Source organism: Toxorhynchites rutilus, chromosome 2 (genome assembly GCF_029784135.1).
Source record: "Toxorhynchites rutilus septentrionalis strain SRP chromosome 2, ASM2978413v1, whole genome shotgun sequence".
NCBI classification, from domain to species: Eukaryota; Metazoa; Arthropoda; class Insecta; order Diptera; family Culicidae; genus Toxorhynchites; species Toxorhynchites rutilus.
The window spans coordinates 297,067,641-297,092,447 of NC_073745.1; the positions used below are offsets into that span (position 1 = coordinate 297,067,641).

The following is a 24,807-nucleotide window of genomic DNA, read 5'->3' on the forward strand; positions in this document are numbered from 1 at the left end:
TTATTAAACTGCGTATTCCATGATTTTGAAAATTCAATTTGGCCGTCGCAAAAAAATGGCTGAATAACTTGACTTGGAGAACACGAAACATAATAAACAACATAAATTCAAAAAGATCGCCGCCAATAAATGGTCGACTATGTATTTTTGGCAATCCCCTCAATATCGGTATCAAATGAAATGATTTGACTAATAGAATACAGTACATCATGAAAATATTCCGAAGAAAATTAGGTGAGAAATAAACGTTGCATTTCCATTATCCACAGTTAGTTGTTTCATCATATACTCCACGATTTTATTTTGGTCTCATCATTGCCCTAGATTAATGAAGGAACGGATGTGATAACTACTGACTGCTACTTGCCTAATTATTTTCTAGCTTTTAGTACATTAAACCGTTTAACTTAAATAGGTTTTTTTTAACTTATTTTATTTTCTAGTTTTTAGTAAATAATCTGTATCATTAGTATACTTCTCTACACTAAAACCATGCAAAAAAGTATTTTTTCAAATTTTATTTCTTACCTAACTTGCCTCGGAATAATTTGAAAATGTACTGTATTCTATTAGTGAAATCATTTCATTTGATACCAATATAGAGGGGATTGCAAAAAAAAACATAGCCCACCATTTTGTGACGGAGACCTTTTCGAATTTATGTTGTTCATAGTGTAATGTATTCTGCAAGTCAAGCTTCTTCTTGTTTGGCGTTAACGTTCCCTGTGGAACTTTTGCCGTCTCAACGTATGTATTAACTAGCGTCATTCATTAATACTTAGTTGAGATTTCTTAAGCCAAATAACACGCCTTGAATGTATTCCGAGGGGCAAGCTCTAGAATACGCGTGACCACAGTGCAAGTCGGAGGAAATTTCTCTGACGAAAAATCCCCCGGCCAGAACGGGAATCGAACCCGAACACCCGGCATGATAATGTGAGACGCTAACCACTCGGCCACGGATGCACACCAGTCAAGCCTTTCAGGCATTTTTTAGCGGCGGCCATTGAATTTTTCAAGATCATGGAATACGCAGTTTTACAATGACAGTAAAATTAAAGGTATGTTCCAAATTCCAGATCGATCAGTCATCAGGAATCAATTTTCTATTAATGTCGGACAACCTTACAAACACTCAAACATACATACAAACAGGGCAAGCTGAATGGAACCAGTCGAGCACTTTCATTTGATACCCATATTGATGGGGCTTTGAAAAAAAATATGGCGTCATTTTGTGGTGGTGGCCATTTTGGATTAGCATTTTTCATAAATAACTGTATTCAACTAGTCAAGCCCTTTCATTTGATACTCATATTGATGGGGTTCTGAGAAAATATGAGATCCTCCATTTTGTAGTGGCCGCCATCTTAGAACTGCTTTTTTTCATAAATAACTGTATTCTACTAGTCAAGCCCTTCCATTTGATACCCATATTGATAGGGTTGTGAAAAAAAATATATGGCACCCTCTTGTGGTGGCGGCCATTTTGGATTTGTATTTTTCATAAACAACTGTGTTCTACTAATCAAGCCCTTTTATTTGGTACCCATATGGATGGGGTTCTGAGAAAATATGTAATCCACCATTTTGTGGTGGCCGTCATCTTGGATTTGCTTTATTCATAAATAACTGTGTTCTACTAGTCAAGCCCTTTCATTCGATACCCATATTAGCTATTCAATATGAAATTATTATACAAATTATTCAAAATTTCCGAAAATCAAACATAAAAAACTCCGGCTAATCGTGTCTAAAATTCCGGATAATCGAGTCTCCGGATAATCGAGTCCGACCTGTATTATAAATTATAGGCTGTATCTATACCTGAAATGATGTTAAAATGAAGGCTATAACCCAAAGAATTGCAGGTTTTTGATTATTCAATTATTTATAACATTAAAGTTCAGTAAATTTACATTTGAATACAATTTGATTCATATTCCGAACACTACTTCAATATTAATTTTAATGAATATTTCTGCATAAAATATCTTTTTTTTCACCCGGTTATTGTAGGTTCTTACATTCTCTAGCACTTAACATGAAAACAGCAATCAAAACAGTTGAAACAACTACAAAAACAGAAAAATTAACGATGCTTGTTTTTTACGGAATTCGCTAACGCAAACATTTTATCATTGATTTTGACTGTCACCTTTTTGCAAATGTCTGATATTATAAATTATAGGCTGTATCCGATACCTGTAAATGATGTTAAAGTGAAGGCTATAACCCAAAGAATTTCAGGTTTTTGATTATTCAATTATTTATAACATTAAAGTTCAGTAAATTTACATTTGAAAATGAAGTGTTCGGAATTTGAGACTGTTCGGAATATGAGACAAAACGGTAGCGCTTTTTTCTAAGTTGCCTTGAAAAAAAAACGGTTTTTTTTTGCTCTAATTTTTATATTTCAAATTTTAAATGCAGACTGTCTTCAGAACACTTTTAGAGCTTATTAAGACAAATATTTTGCGATGCAGAACTTCTTCAATTTCTCGATTCTACTCAAAGTTATTGATATTTCTCGCCAAAAAAAAACGCTCTCTTCATTCGCTTGTCATTCTTTTTGGGGCAAACATAAGATATTTGTTGACGGCATTTGAAAGAAAAAATTTCACTTTACGTAATGTGAGATTTCCAAATCTTTTTTTTTGTATTTGAGTAAATTGAAATTGAAATCATGAGTTTTTGGGTGAAAAGGCATCAATAGCTTTAAGTAGGATTGAGATATTGAAAAGTTCTGCATCGCAAAATATTTATCTTGATAAGCTCCAAATGTCGTTCGAAGACAATTTTGATGTAGGATTTGAAATATAAAAGTTAGAGCAAAAAAATCCGCTCTTTCATGGTCACCATGGTCACCATAGAATAAAAAGTGCTATATCGGATAGTTCAAGAGATAGAATAAAACTTTGTTCTACAAAGTTGCTCAAAATAGCTGAGACTACAACAATTCTCAAACTATATTTACCTCTATAAGAAAGTTAGATTTTTCATTTCATCGAAAATTTTGGTCCCCCTTTTTTTGAGAACATCAAAAGCGTTCTCGCATATGCAACAACTTGTCGAAGACAGTTTTTGTCTAGAGAATAACTGTCGAGTTCTAAATGCTCATTTCCACTTAAATGCACCTCCTGGACCATTGACTTGAAAATCATTTTCACTACGAGAGAAGAAAATTCATAATAAAAATTGCCCTGCGGTGGCGTTTATACGTAAATACCATATTTACTTTTCTTACCAATTCTTTTCACATTTGGAAGACATTTCTGCTTTGCATTTTTAATATTCAAATTTTCGAAAAAAAATCGTAGTAGTTCGCGTTTGCATAATCACATCACTTACCCCAGTGAACCCAGTGCTCTATGACATATGAACGTCTCAATTAATGACAACAGCATTTCAAGGCTCCATACACTTAAAATCTGGACGCACAGTTTACTTCACTGTAGCGCTCCTAGTGGCCAGTTCCGAAATATTTTGACTGCAAATTGTTTGAAAAAAAAATCGCATTTTTATGGTGGAAGATTCGCTACGATTCATTCAATTTCAAAAATAATGGTACCGGATGGAAGCTAAAGCAAGCAAATTAATTTTTGAAACCCATGAAATCTGACGGAAGTTTCGGAATCATTGAATTTGGCTAAATGCACACGTCGTAGTTAAATTCACAAAAAAATGTGTATAATATCTGTATAAGAACTGTTTCACCCTTTCACGACCAAGGGAAATATTTGTCCCTTCCACAAAAATCTTTATCGATTGTTCAATTATCATTACGATCGATATTTTTTTACTGTAGGTCTTATTAAAACGTATGTACAAGGCAGCAAATGTGTTTCTGAATGAATAAAAAATAAGAAATGTCAAACATCTCTTCCGGTCTGACTTAAGGCAGTTTTCTAGTCTAGAAATTTGAAAAAAAAATTTTTTTTTCCTTAATATTTCTGTAGTTTAGGCATTCGAGAATATACCCTAGAAAGGACTTATGGAAAATTTTATTATTTACCGAGTTAGAACCATTTGGTGATGCGGTATCTAATCTGGTAGGCCATAGCAATGAACTTTAAACGCGTTTTCTCGAAACTTTTCAAACTTCGGCGTGCACGATATCTTAAGTTCTACGTAACCGATTTATATCGAATTCATATGGATGCAATCTGCAGGCATCTCGCTATCGCATGAACCTCTGAATATATATAATATATTTTTTGATATTTTTTACTGATATTTTTGACGTAGGATTACGTCTTTCCGGCATTGCAAATACATGAAAGTAGGGGGAAATTTTGTTCCCACCGAAACGTGTTCCCTAACAGAGACATCAAAACCAAGCTACCTGGGGGAAATCGGCATTGCAAATATATGCAAGTCGGGGTACATTTTTATATTGCAAGTAAGGTGAGTGATACGAATAATTCTAGCAAATAAAATTTAAATTTAGAACTTTAATGTTGGTTGCTTTGTGAAATTTCATATCAATGACCGATCGTGTATTGTGAAAAATTTAGCACAAGTGTTAGTGTAAAATGGTATATGGTAGCAGTTGTGTTAAAAATAACTTGATATATGAAACGATTTATTTCAATTTTCATAAATAAAAACCAAGGTGTGTTCCCGCTCGAGGACGGGTCGTTTGGTTTAAGCTGTCTCTACATATAGTATTAGGTGTCGTTAGTCCAATTAAAATTCGCATTGGGTTGAACAAACACTCAGAAAGTAAAAGTTATAAAAGAAAATTACCTTTTCCATTTCAAATATGTTTTCTCTATATTAAAGTAACATTTTTTTTACTGATGAGAAAAATTGGAAATTGTGTTCGATATTGATAATTATCTTGTATTACATTGGTGAGTTTTTCCTTTGTTTCATCCATACATAACACCGGAGGCATCTCGTCTAGGATCACAGAGGGTGGTTTTCATCATATCTTGTTCCATTTCGTCATGTTTTATCCGATACGCACCATCCAACGACTGTTTACCATCCTTCTATCATCATCACTCGGTAAACACTGGTGGAGTGAACAAACAATACCCAACAACCAAATAAAACGGTTCTTTTAAGGGCCACCAAAGCATTATCAAAGAGTTTAACGGTGTATTTCTTCAAACATAACCAAAATCAACAGTTAGCCTAACGGAATCCTGCGTCAACTATGCGGTCGTGTTTCGGACACAACCCTCCTGTGACTTTTTTTGACGTAGGACTACGTATTACATTAAGGGTGCCAAATCAGAAAACAGGTCAAGTTTTTAGGAAATAAAGTTAACGTTAATAACGTTTTTTGCTGCGAACGGATTTCAACGATTTGTACACCAATCGAATCGGATTTTTTCTAAGATTTGTTTGATATGTTATACATTACAATCCCATAGTCTGTATATGGTATAAATTGATGAAAATTGGAAGCATTCCCATTTCCTCATACATTTGTTCTGTCCATTTGTGTGCTTTCCCGAACAGAGCTGTCAATAACGGGCAACTTATGCAGTCGCTAGATGGAAACAACGAAGGGGGATAGCGAAAAGAGAATATTTGCGAAGTTAAATTCCACCCTTGCAAGTAAGCTTACATCTACTCTGAGGAAAATTCTCAGAATCCTTCTGTGCCCGAAACAACAAAGGTTGCTTATTCTGTTCGTTTTGTGTTTTATGTTTCCCCTCGAGCTGTGGCTTTGTGTGTGTTGCTCGTTTTCGAAACTTAGAACTTGTTCATTTCCTGTACATGTGAATAGCACACCTTCGATACTTTTAGTTGCCATTGTTTTTGCTCTCGTGTGCATAAGCTTTGTTCTGATGCAACAAGGTCCTAGCTTTGTTGACGGTTTTGACCGAGAGTCGAGTAACGATTTTTCATAAACGATCATACTCGCGATGTTTCATTTTTATCGCTGCAACTGTGTTCATCTGTTAGATGGTTGTTGTGTGGCGATGCCCGGAAGATGCCTCTCGTTAAATACTCAGTGCAATGCATGCATTGCTATAAAGAAACAATTTGCAACATATGACCAATTAGTGTATTGTTCTCGTAAAGGCAAAAAAGAATCGTTGCTTCTCGAAATGATTCTCCGGAACTTTTTACTAAAGAGTTATTTATGAAATTTCGACGTATTCGCAAATAACATCCGAAATGATAAAACAATAAATTAAAAAAAAAGATTACGTAGTCCTACGTCCTAAGCGGTCGTGTCTCGGATACAACCCATCGATTTTTTTTTAAGTTTTACTATTTTTAAAAAATCGGGAAACGTAAGAAAAAGCGTTTTAAACCGCGTTTTGTTTTTCAAAAGACCGCCATTTTGTCAAAAAAAGATGTTTTTGACTTATCCGAGGTTCATGCGATAGCGGAACCTTTACTGATTCAGGATCTGTTCGATTTTTTTGTTTCGGATAACCAGAAGGGCTGGAATCGTGTACGCCATGGCACGATTCCAGGCATATGAACGTCTCAATTAATGACAACAGTATTTCAAGGCTCGATTCACTTTTTTTTAACCCTGTCACTTCATCAGCTCTTAACTATTCTAGTTAGAAATATTTTCTCTTCGTTCAATTTTTATTCTAGTGTTACTAAAAATATTCTTTGTTTTATTTTTACGGAGCTCTTAAAAATGTCCGAAATACGTGTCTCTACACTAGAATACCCCCTTAACACCGACCACATAATAAATATGTTATGTACAATGTCCGCTTGTGCTTCACAGGTAAACGAAATTGTTTCGTAGAATACCATCACTAACTATTTATTTTACTTTTCAGATAATTTTTATTATGCTTTTTGTATTACAAAGCAATACAAAAAAAAACATAACCCCTCCTATTATTACTTTTATGGTCCATAGCGAAAAATATTTTCCATGAAATTATAGAAACCTATACATCCTGCTATGTTTTTCTGATGATGTTCTCTTACTTTACACTCACAATAGCTAAAATATTGTGTTGTATTGGCACATTTAGTCTTGGACATCTTATGGTCCTGAAAGGGTTAACGTTTTTTCTGTATCAGCGTACAACAAATATACGGACACGCGTCTGCAAAAGGTTAATCGCAGTTCCTTGATTTCTTACATAAAAAACAAATATGGTAACTGCATGAAACTTCGGATATTTTGAATAGGATATTGTTGACGGATGTCAAAACATAAAAAATGACGATCGATTTACTTTCAACCTTCTACATTCGCATGTAGTAAATTCCGGTCTCATATTCACACAGCTGATTGAAATTCATTGAAAGCAGCACAAACTTTGGAAAAAATATAAATATCATAATAACGGATACATCACTTTATTTTGAAGTGCCTCATCATGATATATTAACTTTATCTTGGGGGAGAGGGCATATGTTGAAAACTTCTCTTATATATATATTGTGTTGTCCTGTTACTATTTTAACATAAGTTAATGTGACTCAAAGATTTCGGTGAACACACTCGACCAACATACAAGAACATGTTATATTTCGATTTTACCTGATGTGGCGTGAACTGTCTTTAGGATGCGATTGGTAAGATGAACAACCTCAATCTATTTAGCGTGATTAAGCAAAACTAAAACCACAGCAGTGGAACTCCATACAAATCACTGACTAAAAAGTGTCCACATTTTCATCGCTTGTTTACATGAAGAATATAATTTTTTTCAGGCACACTTGATTTGAGAGTGTATGGATTTCTAACTGTCTTGACGCAAGGTCTTTAATGAAGAATGATAAGATGGGAAGATTTATATAAACATGTTTATAATTACATAAGTTTATTTAAATATTAATATTGCCCTTCTTTAACTATTCAGAGCAATTTTATCATAATTTGAAAGAGAAATTAAAAAGGAATGTTATTTTTCAAAAGAGATGGTTATCAAAAATCCACGATTACTTTTGCTTTATTATTTACCCTCCATTATTTGTTAACTTTTCCTGCTTTTCGTTCTTTGACCTATTATTTTGACAATTCAATTTGAGAGGTTTAAAAGTGCGACAAGATAGAAATCTGGTGTGAAAGAGCGAATTGTGGAATAATTTTGCAAATTTTATAGCTTTATAATTAAAATTTTTCTGTAGTATTTAATTTCTGAGTTTGTTTGAATGACCGGTTGAAGTTGATTCATAGAAGAATAAGATTTCATTTGATATGTCGATTTTTGAAATCGACTCAATGGTTGAAAAGTTATGACGTTTTGGAAGAAATCTTACTTACTTAATCAGCAAAAGGCCCCAGTGGCAAGTGCTGCACACAAAAGTCGTCTCCATTCACATGAATTTTATATTTATTTCGAAATCTTAACTTTCAAACTTATTTCAAACAATGTTTCTATTAATCCGCAAACATGCCTAGTAGTAACTTAAAAAAACAAACTCATAAACGAAATTTGTGAACTATTGCAGTATTACTTCAGCCATTCCATGCCAAACTGATATAGTGGTTTTCAGATTTTCGTGAAAATTGGTAGCTTGTTTTCGTTATGGTAAAACATTGAACCTGTATTATTTTTTTGGGTGATTCGATTTTTTTCACTTTTCTCAAAAATGACTTTTATCAAAAACTCATAACTTTTGAACCACTAAGCCGATTCAGATGATCGATACATCAAATTGAAGTTAATTAGCTAGTTTTTTGGAAAAATATTAAACTTGCAAGAAATTTGAATTTTGTTTAATTATTGATTGTATCCATTTTTTATAGTTCACATGGTTTCGGGACCAACGGCGCTATAATTTTCTATATTTGTTCTTGTAAACTGAGGATTTTTTACACATTTACATTTTTTTACTCAAATCAGATGTATTCTTCTTTCTTTTTTGAGTTATAATGTTAACCGATATGATCGATATATCAAATTAAAGCCAATGAGTTGGAAAATGGAAAAATATTGCGAAAAAATGAATTTTGTTTTCGTGATTAATAATTTTTTTTTTCCAAAATATATTTTTATTAAGGCACATGTGGCGTTAGCCTGACGGGGCCGGGAGTCCAATATTTTGACAATTTTTGTCTTACAACTATGTTAGTAATATGTAACCGATTACTCGCGGTTGGCTCGAGGTTAGTATTACAAGTGTTCTCATAATTGGTATGTTGCAGTCTTCGATGCTCTATACGTGTGCCCGACACGGGCTACTTCCTATTGGGATGCAGCTGACCATTAATCAGCAACGCCCCCCTAGTCTGTACCCCATATCTAGCGTGGTGCGTCTTTCTCGACTCGAGGAATCCAGGATAGAATGGTCACTAGCCGGCGCAATCATCAGTTCGTGTAGAGTTGTCATGAGCGGTACAACCTTTGGCTCTTGTTGAATGATCAGTGGACTGCACAACCTTTGGCCCGTGCATCTGTAAAGAGTGTGTGTATGTATTGCCGCGACTAAGTAAAAGTTTATCGATCGGATAGGAGGGATATGAAACGGGGACACAACGAAGGAAACATCATTAAACGTTGACATCGGCGTTTCTGAGGAACAGGTATAGATGAAGCAGAAGATCAGGATCCCGGCTACCTAAGATATCCCGGACGGAGATATCCGATTGTCTGCCTTTTGCTCTCAGTGCTCTAGAGAGCTGAGAGCGAGCAGCATGGAACCGGATACACGACCAGACAACATGCTCGATGTCGTGGTAGCCATCGCCACAATCACAAAGATTGTTTGCTGCGAGCCCAATGCGATAGAGATGCGCGTTTAGGTTGTAGTGATTGGACATAAGCCGAGATATCACGCGAATGAAATCACGACCTACATTCAATCCCTTGAACCATGCACTCGTCGAGACCTTAGGGATAATCGTGTGTAACCAACGACCGAACTCATCTTCACTCCACATGCGCTGCCAACTAACGAGTGTGTCCTGACGAGGAATGTGAAAAAATTCATTATACGCAATTTGCCTTTCAAAAAGTGTGCCTTCTGAAGCGCCCACCTTAGCTAGCGAGTCCGCTTTCTCATTCCCCGGAATCGAGCAATGAGAGGGAACCCATGCTAAGGTAATCTTGAATAATTTTTCGACCAAAACACTCAATAGATGTCTTATTCTTGTTAGGAAATAAGATGAGCGTTTATCAACTTTCATTGAGCGGATTGCCTCTATTGAGCTGAGACTGTCTGAAAAAATAAAATAATGGTCGATGGGCAGTGTTTCAATGATCCCTAGAGCATAGTATATCGCACCTATTTCTGCGACATACACGGAACAAGGACTTTGAGTTTGAAAGAGGCACTGGAATTTTCATTGAAGATGCCGAAGCCAGTGGACCGGTTTATGTATGAACCGTCAGTAAAGAACATTTTATCAGATCCAACTTTCCCATATTTTTCCGAAAATATCGACGGAATAACATTGGAGCGTAGGTGATCTGGTATTCCATGGATTTTTTGTCGCATGGACAGATAAAAAATGACAGAGGAATTACAAAAGTATGGGAAGCAAGTATGATTAATAATTGTATCTGTTTTTATATTTTACATGGTTTCGGGACCAAGGGCGCTATATGTTTTATATTTTTTCTTGAAATCTGAAGATTTTTACTTAACACATTAAAAAAATCAGAGATGTGTTCTTTTTCGTTCTTGAGGTATGATTTTTCAAAGTTAACATGTTTTAAATCGATCATCCTATGCGACTAGACTATATATATGCGAAGAAAAACACATTTTTGGATATGTTATCTAAAAAATCCTCAGGTTTCGAGAAAAAATATAAAAAAATTAAGCGCCCTTCGACAATGAGAACTATAAAGAACAAATACGATCAATAATTAAGAAAACAATTTCTTTTTGCAAGTGTATAATTTTTTCAAAAAAAGACTAGCTAACTGGCCAATTTGATATGTCGATCATCTGAATCGGTTTAGTTGTTCAAAAGATATGAATTTTTGAAAAAAGTTATTTTTGGAAAAAAGGGGAAAAACTAGATTTTTCGAACCACCCTAAAATGGAGTGGGATCTAATATTTTGCGATAAGGAACAAAAGTACCAATTCACACGAACATCTGAGAACCACTAAATCCGTTTTTTCATGGAATATATATCACACTAAAAAAATATAGTTTGGTGTTAATTTCCCCGGCAACTAAAAAGATGATTACTACAAACTAATTGATGTTAACGTTTTATTACATTGTGAATTCTAGATACAATACCAGAAGAGGGTATTTAAAAAATAAAAATGGCCCCGTACCCCGTAAGGGTTTGAAAAAAATGAAATTTATTCAGAAATCATATTTTTATGTTGTTTTTTAAGCGTACATACATTACCTAGTCGCATAAATAATCTATCATTCAATTTATTTCGATGAGGATGCTTTAAAATATTTCAACTGATGCTCTTACCACATTTTACCTTTTTTACCACATTTTTTTTGTCCAGTTTCTATGGCAAAGCTTCATTCGTAAATTACACATTTGTCATCATTGGTGGAATACGACCATAAATGTTGTTATGAATAGCACCGCAAGTTATGATTACAATACATATGGGTTAATTTTGATAATGCAAATATTAACGACATAATACATAAACCGATAAAAATGCATTATAATGTTTGTCCACAGCACTTTCAATGTCTATATATATATATATGTATATATATATATATATATATATATATATATATATATATATATATATATATATATATATATATATATAATTGAAAAAAAATTAGTGGTAACTTGGTTGGACGGTGGTACAATTTATTGAAATAGCAATAATCGGTGAATGCATTTGCAGCGATCCTAAAATTACAAATTGTCCAGAGCTATCAATATCATAGAATTGAATAAATGTTCGCTCTACATATACAGTCTATCTATATATACAGGGCCCCCTCTCCATTTCCGAAGAGGATGGGGTGTCGAGCCACCATAGAAAATTTTAACGATTCCTAAAACCTCTATATGCTAAGTTTAATTCCATTTGTTTGATTAGTTCTCGAGTTGTTCAGCACCCTCTCCTTCCTCTCTTGAGAGGGGAGAAAGGAGTGTCAAACCGCCATAAAAACATTTATTGCTCTCTAAAACCTCCAAATGCCAAATTTGGTTCTATTTGTTTGATTAGTTCGCGAGTTATGCAGAAATTTGTGTTTCATTTTTATGGCAGCCGTTTCTATTTACCATAGAAACGTTTCGTGCCCCCTAGAACCTTCACATGCCAAATTCGGCTCCATTTGCTTAATTAGTTTTCGAGTTATGCAGAAATTTGCGTTTCATTTGGCAGCCTCCGCATTAGAGAGGGAGGAAAAGTGTCGATTCACCATAGAAACGTTTCGTGCCCCTAAAACCTTCGTATACCAAATATGGCTCAATTTGCTTTATTAGTTCTCGAGTTATGCAGAAATTTGTGTTTCATTTGAATGGGAACCCCGTTTGAGACGGGGGAGGAGTGTCGAACTGCTATAGAAACGTTGTATGTCCCCTAAAACCTTCGCATGCCAAATTTGGCTACATTTGCTTGATTGTTTCTCGAGTTATGCAGAATTTTTTCTTTCATTTGTTTGACATTTCCACCTTCGAAAAGGGGGTGGAGTATCTAACCACAAAAGATGCAAAATTTCAGAAGAGCATGCTGAAATCGAAAATGTTTTTTGACGTAGGACTACGTCTTTCATTTCTATACCGGGGTGTAAATTCAAAGTTTCGAAAACGAAAGCGTTACGCCGGAGACCGAGATTTTGAGCGTTAATAGCTCCTAAACAACTGAACGAAATGGTATGATAAACACTTCATTCGAAAGATAAAATGTCTACGCGTTATATACTTGTTACTTTTTGATCCAAAAACTTGTTTCAATAGTCTTAAAATTGCTTTCAAAACAGGCTATTGAAATCACCAATCGGTATATAAGCGAGCGGCGCTCGGAAATCCACTCAGTTCTAATTGAACAGCGATTGGAGCATGTTGTCGCTGTTGCGGTGAAGCTCTTTATTTATCATGAAAGCGCGGATGAACGGTGTCACCAAGAGCCTGTTTGTGCACCCTAGGCCAGAAGGGAATCTATCAGGAGGAGAGTGATGCCACAAACGGTTCCCTGGGAAGACATCGCTACACACATACACGCGCGGCTATTAACAGGTGGTTATCGAGTTGGCATTAACCACTGGTGGGCTTCCAGTATCGAGGAAAATGTGGAAATATCTAATCGTTACTGCAAATAATCTGCCAGTTCCTTTGGGAATTTTCAAAATATATTCATGTGAAAGAGTTTAATTGAATGTTTTCTATCCATGTAACACTGTGACCAAATACATTTGGTTTTGTGGTTTTTCAATCAATCGCAATTAACAGGATAGCTTCAGAAGATTATTCTTCCCCATCAGTAGGATATTTCCGTATCCAATATTGTATGCGCCCGCAATCGATTATTGCTCATTCGCCGAAAGTTCCGAGCTCAGAGAGTTCATTCCCCTCTAGTTTGCCTTCCAAATTGCCATCGTAAACCACACCTTCTCTCGATTCAATCACACACAAAAAGCATACTTAAGCGATATTCTGGTGGTGAGACACATTCATTTTTCGTGAGGACATCGACAAGGCAACATCGTTGCCTAACGTGCTGGAGGAGGTGGACGGCGAAGGATCGACACATACACGCGCAGAACTCTTTCCGTTAGGATGCCATTCAGCATCGAGAAAATTCCGGAAAGATCTAATCATTGCTGGAAAATAATCTGCCAGTTCTTTTGGGAATTTTCAAAATATATTCATGTGAAAGAGTTTAATTGAATGTTTTCTATCCATGTAACACTGTGACCAAATATGTTTCAATCAAGTGCTATTAACAGGTGGTTATCGAGTTGGTATTAACCACTGGTGGGCTTCCAGTATCGAGGAAAAGGTGGAAATAACTAATCGTTACTGAAAATAATCTGACAGTTCCTCTGGGAATTTTCAAAATATATTCATGTGAAAGAGTTTATTTTAATGTTTTCTATCCATAAAATATCCATATATTACATTTGGGTTTGTGATTTGTCAATCAAGTACAGTTAGCAGGTTAGCTTCTGAAGATTATTCTTCAGAACAAGGTTTTTCGTATCCTATATTGGATGCATAAAACCTTGTGCCTCCAACGTAACGCTCTCGTTTTCGAAGTCCCCCAAATATTCATTTATTCATTCATTCAGAATGGATTTAGATTCAACTTCGAACAAATGATCTCTAAATCAACGATAGTCCTACGTCACCCTTGCGGTTATACCATAGATATAACCCACTTCCTGTTTTTCAGTGAAAAATATCCGCGCAACCATTATTTACTTCATTTTTTCTCTGCACTCACGACGATTCGACAGCTGGTTCATTATCACGTTTGCTTTGATTTGCTTTACTGTTCGGCGACACGTCCGTCAATTCATTCCCAAGTTCACTGAATGTTGGAAGTCAGTTATATCATCTATCAATGTATCTTTGTGAAAATTTCATTGATATCAGAATGGCTTCAAGCACCGCGAAAAATAAGAAGCGTACGCATACTTGAAATCTAAAATAATGGACACGCTAGCAGAGTACAATGTGCCGATTGGGAACGTTTTCTCTGTAACTATAGACAACGGGGCCAACATGGTTGCGGCGGTCAAAAAGCTAAAAGACGAGTTGGAAATGACATTATTTGAGAAATTGAACGACGGAAACGATACGGAGGAACGAGATCAAGGACACGATATTTCAACTAAACTATGTGCTGAATTCAACGAACGAATCAATCTGGTTAGGTGTGCGGTGCACACTTTACAGTTAGCCATTTTGGATGTTGTGAATAAATCACACACAAGCGTAAAAAAATTAACCGAGCTGGCGAAAAAAACTAAAAACGTCAAATATAAGACGAATTTTGACCACCATGATGCATCACATCCCCCTGTTTGGAGTCATACACGCTGGGGAGGAATTTTTGAAATGGTTCAATCCTTCAAAAATCAAAAACCATTTTTCGAGCAATTGGCCATTCAATTTCCTGAGCTCGGTAAGTATAAAAAACAAGCCATTGTGATCAACAAAGCAACGAATTGATAAACATTTTGGAATGATTTTTCTTGTAATATATATCATTGATTCTTACAGATATTACGGAACATTACAATTTCATTGACAATTACTACGATGCATTTAAACTATTGTACATATGTACGAAAAAAAAAATGCAAGAGCAACATGTCTCATTGCCAGACTTTTACATTGCCTGGCTCATCGCTATGAATGAAGATAGAAAAATTAAAGAAAATTTATGTGTACTATTTATTAAATTCGCTGAAGACTAGGTTGGTAGCTCTACGTAAGTTTAGAGCTTTTAAAATGGCGCTATATCTTGATCCACGCATGAATTATCATGGGTCTACATTTTTTCCACCTGAAGGGAAAGTGGAAAGGAAAAGGGAAAGGGAAAGGTTAAAACTTTATTTTGAACTATTTCTTATAAACTCCCGGATCCTACACACTTATTTTCCATATATGCTTCATCAATTTCATATCGTTACAGAGATACATTAAAGAAACATGGCAGCGTATTCACCAACTACAATCTACATCATCATCCCCCATCATGTTAAACGAATCTTTATCAGTATCCGAAGGTATTGATGATTTTGACGAATATCTTACCGATCTGTGGACACGGTAAATAGACCTCAAACAAATTTTTTACAACAGCTTCAGTCGCTGGATTTAGAACCACGTCAAAGTCACAGCTATAACGTTTGGGATCACTGGGTGAGCCGTAAGACAACGTATCCAGAGTTATATGCAGTGGCCATGGTTGTGTTGTCTAGTCCATCAAACCAAGTCTCCGTAGAAAGAGCCTTCAGCGTATTTGGTATAATACGAGGGTCACTATTTATATTTCGGGAATAGGAACAAAAACAAATAGTTAAGCTGCGAATATATTTTTATTGTTTTTCAAAGTACTCACCACGATGATCGATACACTTTTGCATGCGCTTAAACCAATTTTCAAAGCATTTATTCCATTTATTTTTTTGAGCGATTGTCAAATTATGTGGGATCCAACGTGAACATAATTTTCGCACAACTATGTGTTCATGTAAAATCGCATATATGCTGGTGGAACTAATGCTTAGGGATGCCTCAATCTCACAATAGGTTACATGACGATCTTGCTTAATCATTTCGTGCACAGCATCGATGTTTTCTGGCACTACAGTCGATTTTGGACGACCTTCACGAAACTCGTCGGACAGCGAACTACGACCACGATTGAATTCACTATACCAGCGATACACAGTGGTTTTTGATGGAGCTTCATCGCCAAAAGTCAAATTAAGTTGATTGACTCTTGTTGTGATAATCCACGCCGAAAGTCGTAAAAAATCATCGCACGAAAATGTTCACGATTCAGTTCCATTTTTTTGCCGAGACCAAGCTTTCAACTAAATATAAAATAAACAAATAGCATCCGTATGACAAAATGTTCTGAGTACGTATATCGCGAAAAATGTCAAACTTTACGATGGAACCGTCAGATGGACTCACATGACATCAGTGTTGCCAATTCCCGAAATATAAATAGTGACCCTCGTACTATCCAACCGTCGAACACAACTTGCAGAGGACACATTGACAAATATCTTGTTGGTCAAGTTGAACAAAGCGTTGTTCCCACTAGCTATTTCCTCAGCTTATAATTGGAAAGACATTTAAAAAAAGGATTGCCGTCCAATTTTGTTGATTTAAATCTACATAAAAATAATAAACGAGTTTTATTCTCATATCTATACGAACGCACGTATACACATCTGACGCGGTATGATTAGCATAATATTTCTCTGAATGAATTTTTGTTTCCATCACTTACAGCTGATCAAAGACGAATGCGAATATTTCGGGTGTTCATTGTCAGTGAATCAGTTTACGAATGAGTGTGAGAAATAATGCAAAAATGAAATGTTTGAACGTGAGAGAATGTCGGCTGCATGATATTTTGTTCGGTTCATTTGTCATGAACTGCGGCGGATGAATTATTGAATACGGTGTTGTGTCGATATCTTGCACTGTCAGTAAAATGATTATGAGATTTTGCTACCTTGCTAACCACCATAGAATCATTTGTTGCACCCTACAACCTCCACATGCCAAGTTTTGTATCATTATTAGCTTGATGAGTTCTCGAGTAATGTAGAAATCTGTGTTTCATTTGTATGGCCACTACAAAAAATCATAACTTTTGATCTACTGGACCGATTCGATCTACTGGACCGATTAAAACAATGATATCTCTGTAGTGAAAAGTTTTACTGAAACGTTCTATGGAGAGAATAAAAGCTAAATGATTGAATTAATTATTGATTCGATTATAAGACTATCGTGTTAATCGACAGAAACTTCTAAAAATAGATTTTTTTCTTTACCGATATTTTTATGCATTACACATATACACACTTCAAACTATATAACTATATAACCAAGTGAATAACTAAACAAGAAACTATGAAATGATGAGTATTTCTTCTACAAGTGTTCATGCATCACGGAGTTGCCTGCTTACATCTCCAATTTGTTGGATCAAGAACATATCCATTGTCGTCCTCGAATTGATTCATCCCACATCAACCGCACCGATGTGAGATCCATTCTAAAATGCGTTTGGGCTCTCGAATCTGTTTCAAAATGATTGATATTCGTCACACTATTGATGTGGATCAAAACTGTAATTACAAACGTCATGATCATAGATATAACTGATTTTCAGGTACGGTATGGTCATAGGACAAACCTTTCTTTTGGGCGGATGTATCCAATTTAACTGTGGCGGTGGTGATTAATCATAACAATTCTGTGATCGGTTGCGGTAATTAAAATTTTCGGGACGGATGCGTCGGATGATTCCCAATGGTTCTGGTTTGGGGTGAGAATTCCAGTGAAAAGGGAATGAAAAAGATTTGGATCGAAGTCTAGAGCCTCAAAAAAGGCTACATATTTCCTATAAAAAAAAACTATGGATGGGTTTTACCTATGATATAACCGCAAGGTTGACGTAGGACTGCCGTGGGCTTAGTAATCATTTGTGTTTTTTCAATTAGCAATAATCGCACTTCGAATGTTCCTCATTGGGTACGATATCGCCGCTGCGCAAAGCTGTTGATAAAATTATTGATTAAACTAGTGAATGAATGAAACAATTCAATTGCAAACAAATCCCAATTTAGGTCAATTCATGCATTATGGTAGTGGTTATCGCAGCAAATAGTTATCTACATTTTGCCTTATCATCAAACGGTATGCGAAGAAGTTCAGTGAGCTGGCGACATGAAGGGGCATGCAGTCTTGAATAACCGAACCAAAGCATTGCATTTGTACCCGCTTTTGTAGACCGTGTTAGCAAAACGCATTCCGGAGTGTAAAAATGCATGGGGGTATAAAAAGTACTGCCGAGATCTGGAATGCCGATTTTCTTAACTTATTGGTTTCGGAATCTGTGTTAGAAAAATACATTCCAGTTTGCAAAAACGCAAGCAAGTACAAAAGTACAAGCAGATTGCATCTCATTTGCAATGCCAATTTCCCCAGGCTCCATGGTTTTGAAGTTTGTGTTAGAGAAATATTCCAATTTGCAAAAACGCAAACAAGTACAAATGTACCCGCTGCTTGTATCTATTTTGGAATGCCGATTTCCCCTGGCTCCATGGTTCTGAAGTCTGTGTTAAGGAAACATTCAAGTTTGCACAAGCGCAAACGAGTACAAAAATACCAGCAGCTTGCATCTATTTTACAATGCCAATTTCCCCTGGCTCCATGGGTTTGAAGTCTGTGTTAGGGAAACTTTCCGATTTGTCACGCTTTCAGCAGGGCTAATGCACTCATTTCGGGTTTGGAAGAACGAACAAATTCTCAAACCAATAAAAAATAGTTGAACGGAGCACGTGAGCGAAAGCCTAATAACAATGATATTTATATTCTGCAAAGGTGTTGCAACCAAGATTGATTGATTCAAATGAGAGGATCTTTTCACATTTCATTGAACAATAGTTTTCTGCTTATAAAAAACCCAGTGTATTGCTGAACCGAAATTCTTAAAGCTAGGAAACTTTAATGCTTAATGCTAGGAAACTTTAAATGCGTTTTTCTCAGTTGCTGATTTTGGAACATGGGACAACTATGCGTGCTCCCGTGGCCGAGTGGTTAGCGTCATAACTAACATGCCGGGTGTTCGGGTTCGATTCCCGTTCTGGTCGGGGGAATTTTTCGTCAAAGAAACTTCCTCCGACTTGCACTGTGATCACGCGTATTCTAGAGCTTGCCACTCAAAATGCATTCAAGGCGTGTTATTTGGCATAGAAATCTGAACTAAGTACTAATAAAAATGACGCAAGTAATACTACGTTGAGACGGCGAAGTTCCTCTAGGAACGTTAGTGCCATTGAAGAAGAAGAAGACAACTATGCGTAGAACGGCAGTTTAGCTGGACAACACAATGCACGAAGCGCTCGGACGTTGGTCCCCAGAAGAGTCAGCAAATTATCGATAAATTTCATGATCAGTATTAGCTGAAAATAAACAAATGGTAAAATGGTTCGCAGTACTGATTACAAGCCATAGTGAACCTTTGGGGTGTTTAAGCTGATAGTTTCGCGACTTATTCGACCATTTCAGTCCAGAACCATGATCCAAGCCTCAACCCCCATTTTGTTGGGTCCCCGTTGAAAAGTTGAAAGTTTTGAATGAATCCGATAACCCTCAAATTAAAATAAAGAGCCGGTGATTGAATTACCAACAATTTAGTTTATATTACAAAAAATTGATATCATTAGTGTCACTTGATTGCATTGAACGTTTTGTAAATTTCTATTCATTTTTTTTCAAATTCAAAACATGCAACAAAAAGCAATTTTTATCACACCCTACTTTCACTTTGCACTAAATATCTCGCATTTTGTAACACAAGCCCTACGGAAGCGAAGTGTGAATCGAACAGAAAAAAAATGTCTATACCTTCGAGCCACGTGCATATTGCGTATGCACAACACAAAACTCATGATAAACATGTCTCCGAAACAATACCAATGCTCATTAAAATTGCACAGCTTGGTTTACCTCACGCCTAGTTAATGGGGGCGGACTTCAGAGCGCATGCATTTTTTACACCCGCGGCGGCTAGATCGACTCGCATCCGCATTGGGGAAAAACCGCACACGACGAAGCATATTTGCCACAGAGTGTGACTGGCTGCATTTCGTAACCAATGGGCAGAGCAGCATGAGTTCCCATTATATGTGTGGTTGCAAAGACTCCGCGATGCAAAACTCTCTTTCGCAACCAAGTGGGACTGAATCAGTCGCTCCGTATGTCTGTGGCAAGTCCGGGTTGCAGCAAACTTACCAATTCCACACACAGTTGCATATGGTTTAGCGACAGCACGCAAATGTATCAGATGTGTGTCGCCGAATCGTGAACGTTCCGATCGTCAATCTTCAAATCTTGACGGTGAGCTATTTTGGAATTCTATCACGTCCCACCTCAATGACACTGCCTCCGTGATGACTAACTGTCTCTGCACAACGAGATATAGCTCTCGGGAATGGAAACTAGTAGCCCAGGGCAAAAATAGAGAGAGGGGAAAAGAGAAACTAGCATTGTGATCTCGACGAAAGATCGCTGGCTTGCATGCTGATGCTGCTGTGACTGATGCTCTGCTATTTCGGAGGTGCACTTTCGACACTCCCCAAAATAGTTTAGGAATGGTTTTCTCGGTACCATGTTTGGAGGCACACGCTACAGACAATCTTCGAATAGATGATGGGTTGATCCGTTTCTGGAATTGGACAATCAATCTTCATTCTCCACACCAATGATCGTGTATGTTAAACAGAAATAAATACACGATATCCATTCGAAATCGGAGGTAAAGATAAAAAGGTTTGTCGCTTCGTTTCGTTCGAATCGTTGAAATGGTTTTGTTTGCAGTCGGAGTCGAATTTTGAAAAATCGTGACCGTCGGATGTTAGACGATCCCATATCGAACCGAGTTGTCGTTATTGTTGAATCATTCGTCGGTTCAATTCCGCATACTATATGGTTCTCTCAATCGCTGAACAAATAGAGTCTGAATGTAATGTTCGTTTGATCAATAATTTCATTCTGTCTAAAGTTTGATGAATATCACATTCTGCAGAAGACCTTCAGATTCCATGTCATCAACAACAATATATATATATATATATATATATATATATATATATATATATATATATATATATATATATATATATATATATATATGCATGCTCTTCTGAAATTTTGCATCTTTTGTGGTTAGATACTCCACCTCCTTTTCGAAGGTGGAAATGCCAAACAAATGAAAGAAAAAATTCTGCATAACTCGAGAAACAATCGAGCAAATGTAGCCAAATTTGGCATGCGAAGGTTTTAGGGGACATACAACGTTTATATAGCAGTTCGACACTCCTCCCCCGTCTCAAACGGGGTTCCCATTCAAATGAAACACAAATTTCTGCATAACTCGAGAACTAATAAAGCAAATTGAGCCATATTTGGTATACGAAGGTTTTAGGGGCACGAAACGTTTCTATGGTGAATCGACACTTTTCCTCCCTCTCTAATGCGGAGGCTGCCAAATGAAACGCAAATTTCTGCATTACTCGAAAACTAATTAAGCAAATGGAGCCGAATTTGGCATGTGAAGGTTCTAGGGGGCACGAAACGTTTCTATGGTAAATAGAAACGGCTGCCATAAAAATGAAACACAAATTTCTGCATAACTCGCGAACTAATCAAACAAATAGAACCAAATTTGGCATTTGGAGGTTTTAGAGAGCAATAAATGTTTTTATGGCGGTTTGACACTCCTTTCTCCCCTCTCAAGAGAGGGAGGAGAGGGTGCTGAACAACTCGAGAACTAATCAAACAAATGGAATTAAACTTAGCATATAGAGGTTTTAGGAATCGTTAAAATTTTCTATGGTGGCTCGACACCCCATCCTCCTCGGAAATGGAGAGGGGGCCCTGTATATATAGATAGACTGTATATGTAGAGCGAACATTTATTCAATTCTATGATATTGATAGCTTTGGACAATTTGTAATTTTAGGATCGCTGCAAATGCATTCACCGATTATTGCTATTTCAATATATTGAGCTATTTCAATATATTTGTACCACCGTCCCAATAAAGTTACCACTAAATTTTATTCAATTATTTTAACTATAAATTATTCAAACTTCATACGCATGATCTAGGATACCATTGTGTTGATTCTACCAATCTGATGAAGCGTTTGCCGATAGCAGTAAAGTAGCTATGTTTTCAAGATACTCTAAACTCTTGTGCGAAATGTGTACAATTTGTCTCAAACATTCGCTCTACTTTTGGATTTGTATATCGTTGTATATAGTCTTGAGAGAACTACCGTCGAAGGGGGTGAGAATGGGTCATGGGGGTGTGATTGGATAAAAAGCGGAAAAAATTGATTAATTATTAAACAATAACACAGTTAATTATTATACATTGGAAGTAGTAAAAAAAAATCCAGTGTACTCGATTTTGACTTTGATAACAAAAGACTTCAACCATTTTCCAAGAGACGAACCTCAAGTTCCTCGGTCTTCATCCGTTGACATCACTGCAGCGAATAAACATGTAAACCGATAGCGTCTCCTTGGTCTGAAAGCTGCCATAATCCACATAATGTGTGATTAAATAACCACACTCATCCCATCGATCGTTAGAGTATAGCAGCGCTTCGTTTAGCGTAGTTTGCTACTGCGGCTGCTAATGCCCAACGTCGCAAAACTAGGCCGATGTATTTACCTGGCTGGAAGCATTGGATGTTACGTTGCTGCTATCGCACTTCTTCACCACATCCCGGGCACAAAAAAATGTGGCAAAAGACGCCAGCATGTTGGCTTCCTAGCTACCATTAGGCCAAACATTGCATGCCACGAACCCACCTGGATAGTAATACATTCGAATTACGCGTCATGACAGCGCACCGCTAAAAGCGCTACTTATTTTTCCGTTCAGCGAATACAATTCTCAACCGAACGAGGTCCGATAACCTGAAAGCTTGCCGGAAAACGGGACCACCGTTAGAATATCCACTTATCTGATGATGCACTAGCAGTTGGCCTTAAAACGCGCAGCGCACCAGATTGGGATGGGTCTCGTCGTGATCGATTACAATCCAAGCGGAAGCTGCATTATCGAATCTTAAATGACATTCATTCATCTCCCCCCTGTCAGCTGCGGGGGTAATAATTTTCCCTCTAATTAGGCAATCACGATCATCATCATTTTGGTCGATGCTGGTTTTTTTTTGCACTCGGTTCAATTGATTGTGTTAGCAGGTAACAGCAACCGACTCCGACAGGGCAGGAGGGGCTTTCCTACAAATTAGATAAATCTTGAATCTCTTCATCTTTTCTGGCCGTTTCGTTTTTGTGCGTTCGGCATGCGAATGATTGTTGGGAAATCAAATTCCGCACAAACGCCCCGCAAACAGCACTTCGGAATAATACCATTTATATGTGAGGTAAAAATTATACTCGTATTGACAAACAGTAGAAAGTTTTTCGTCTTGCTTGCTTCTCCATCCGTCCATTGATCTTGATTGTTACTGCGAGCAATGAAGAAAAAAACACACACCCATACATGCAACCATGCTCACATACACACGAGGCGAATGGATTTGATGGGCCTCCGCACGGCTCCGTTGGGCACTTACGCCGTAATGGAGCCAAAGTTGCTGTTGAGCTGAACGGATTGAATGGATTCGTGGGATGAAACATTCGAAAGAAAGTGATGCAATTGGGATTTAAAGCAGCTCACTTGAACTGTTGCATATGATCACCTCTGCTTGTGCGAAGGTTACTTCATAACCCATTCGGGGGTTATTCGAATAAAATCGAGGGGAGGAGAGCCAGTTTGTGTTTTGTGCTGTTGCTGGGATAATTACCATGTTTACCCACGGTAATCTACTTCGACGAAAATTTCATATGATGATGGCGTAACACAAGTTTCATGAAGGATTTTTTTTATTTCCCATAGAAATTGTCAGGTTTGAATATTTTCAGAAGTATGTTGTCTTTGGAGGAAAATATGTACAAGAAATGGCCTAACACGAAAAATTGGCACAGAAATAGCAATCAATTTTTTTAAAAATTGAAAAAAAATTAAAAATAATTGAAAATCTTATATTCATTAATTCATCATTAACGCTAGCAAAGAACTCTGTCTTTTCAACTTAATATTGACTGAGTCGTTTTAAAAGACTTATCCGAAACAACATTGTTGCTTAACATGTCTTGATTGTATTTTTAGGTGGCAAGCCTACTCAATGTAATTCAGCAGATCTGTTCAGAAACGTACTGTCAGAAGTAGCATATCATAGCTCCTAGATTTTGTTCCACAAGCTTCTCTTTATTCCTTGATTTCACATGGTTTATGATTTTCTGGCAATCCGCCACAGGTTTTCTATATTATTTGAGCCATTGCATAACTCTTTATGATCCAGAAATTTTTGCTTTACGGACATTATCTTGCAAAAACCGCCATTTTAAAGGTATTTCTCGTTCCATGTGTGCTAACATTATGTTCTCCATTATCTATATATTAAAAAATGGATTTCTGTCCCTCTGTCTGTCTGTCTGTCTGTCTGTCTGATTCTTATGGACTCGGAAATTACTGAACCGATCAACATGAAAATTGGTATGTAGACCCATCCACTCTCTCTAAGGTGGGGCTGCCATACAAATTAAACACAAATTTCTACATTACTCGGGAATTAATCAAGCAAATGAAACCAAATTGGGCATATTTAGGTTTTAGGGTGCAATAA

At 36.7% G+C, this 24,807-nt stretch overlaps 1 protein-coding gene and 2 pseudogenes across 4 annotated transcripts in view; 2 read left to right on the forward strand and 1 right to left on the reverse strand.

Moving 5' to 3' along the window:
• The window catches only part of LOC129766983 (uncharacterized), a 39,547-nt pseudogene extending 22,891 nt beyond the window's left edge, over positions 1–16,656 (forward strand).
• Positions 1–24,807, forward strand: part of LOC129767424 (uncharacterized) — an 88,741-nt gene that overhangs the window by 17,798 nt on the left and 46,136 nt on the right. The gene's annotated exons all lie outside the window — the stretch shown is intronic.
• On the reverse strand, positions 18,016–18,092 carry LOC129772342 (U4 spliceosomal RNA; annotated as a pseudogene).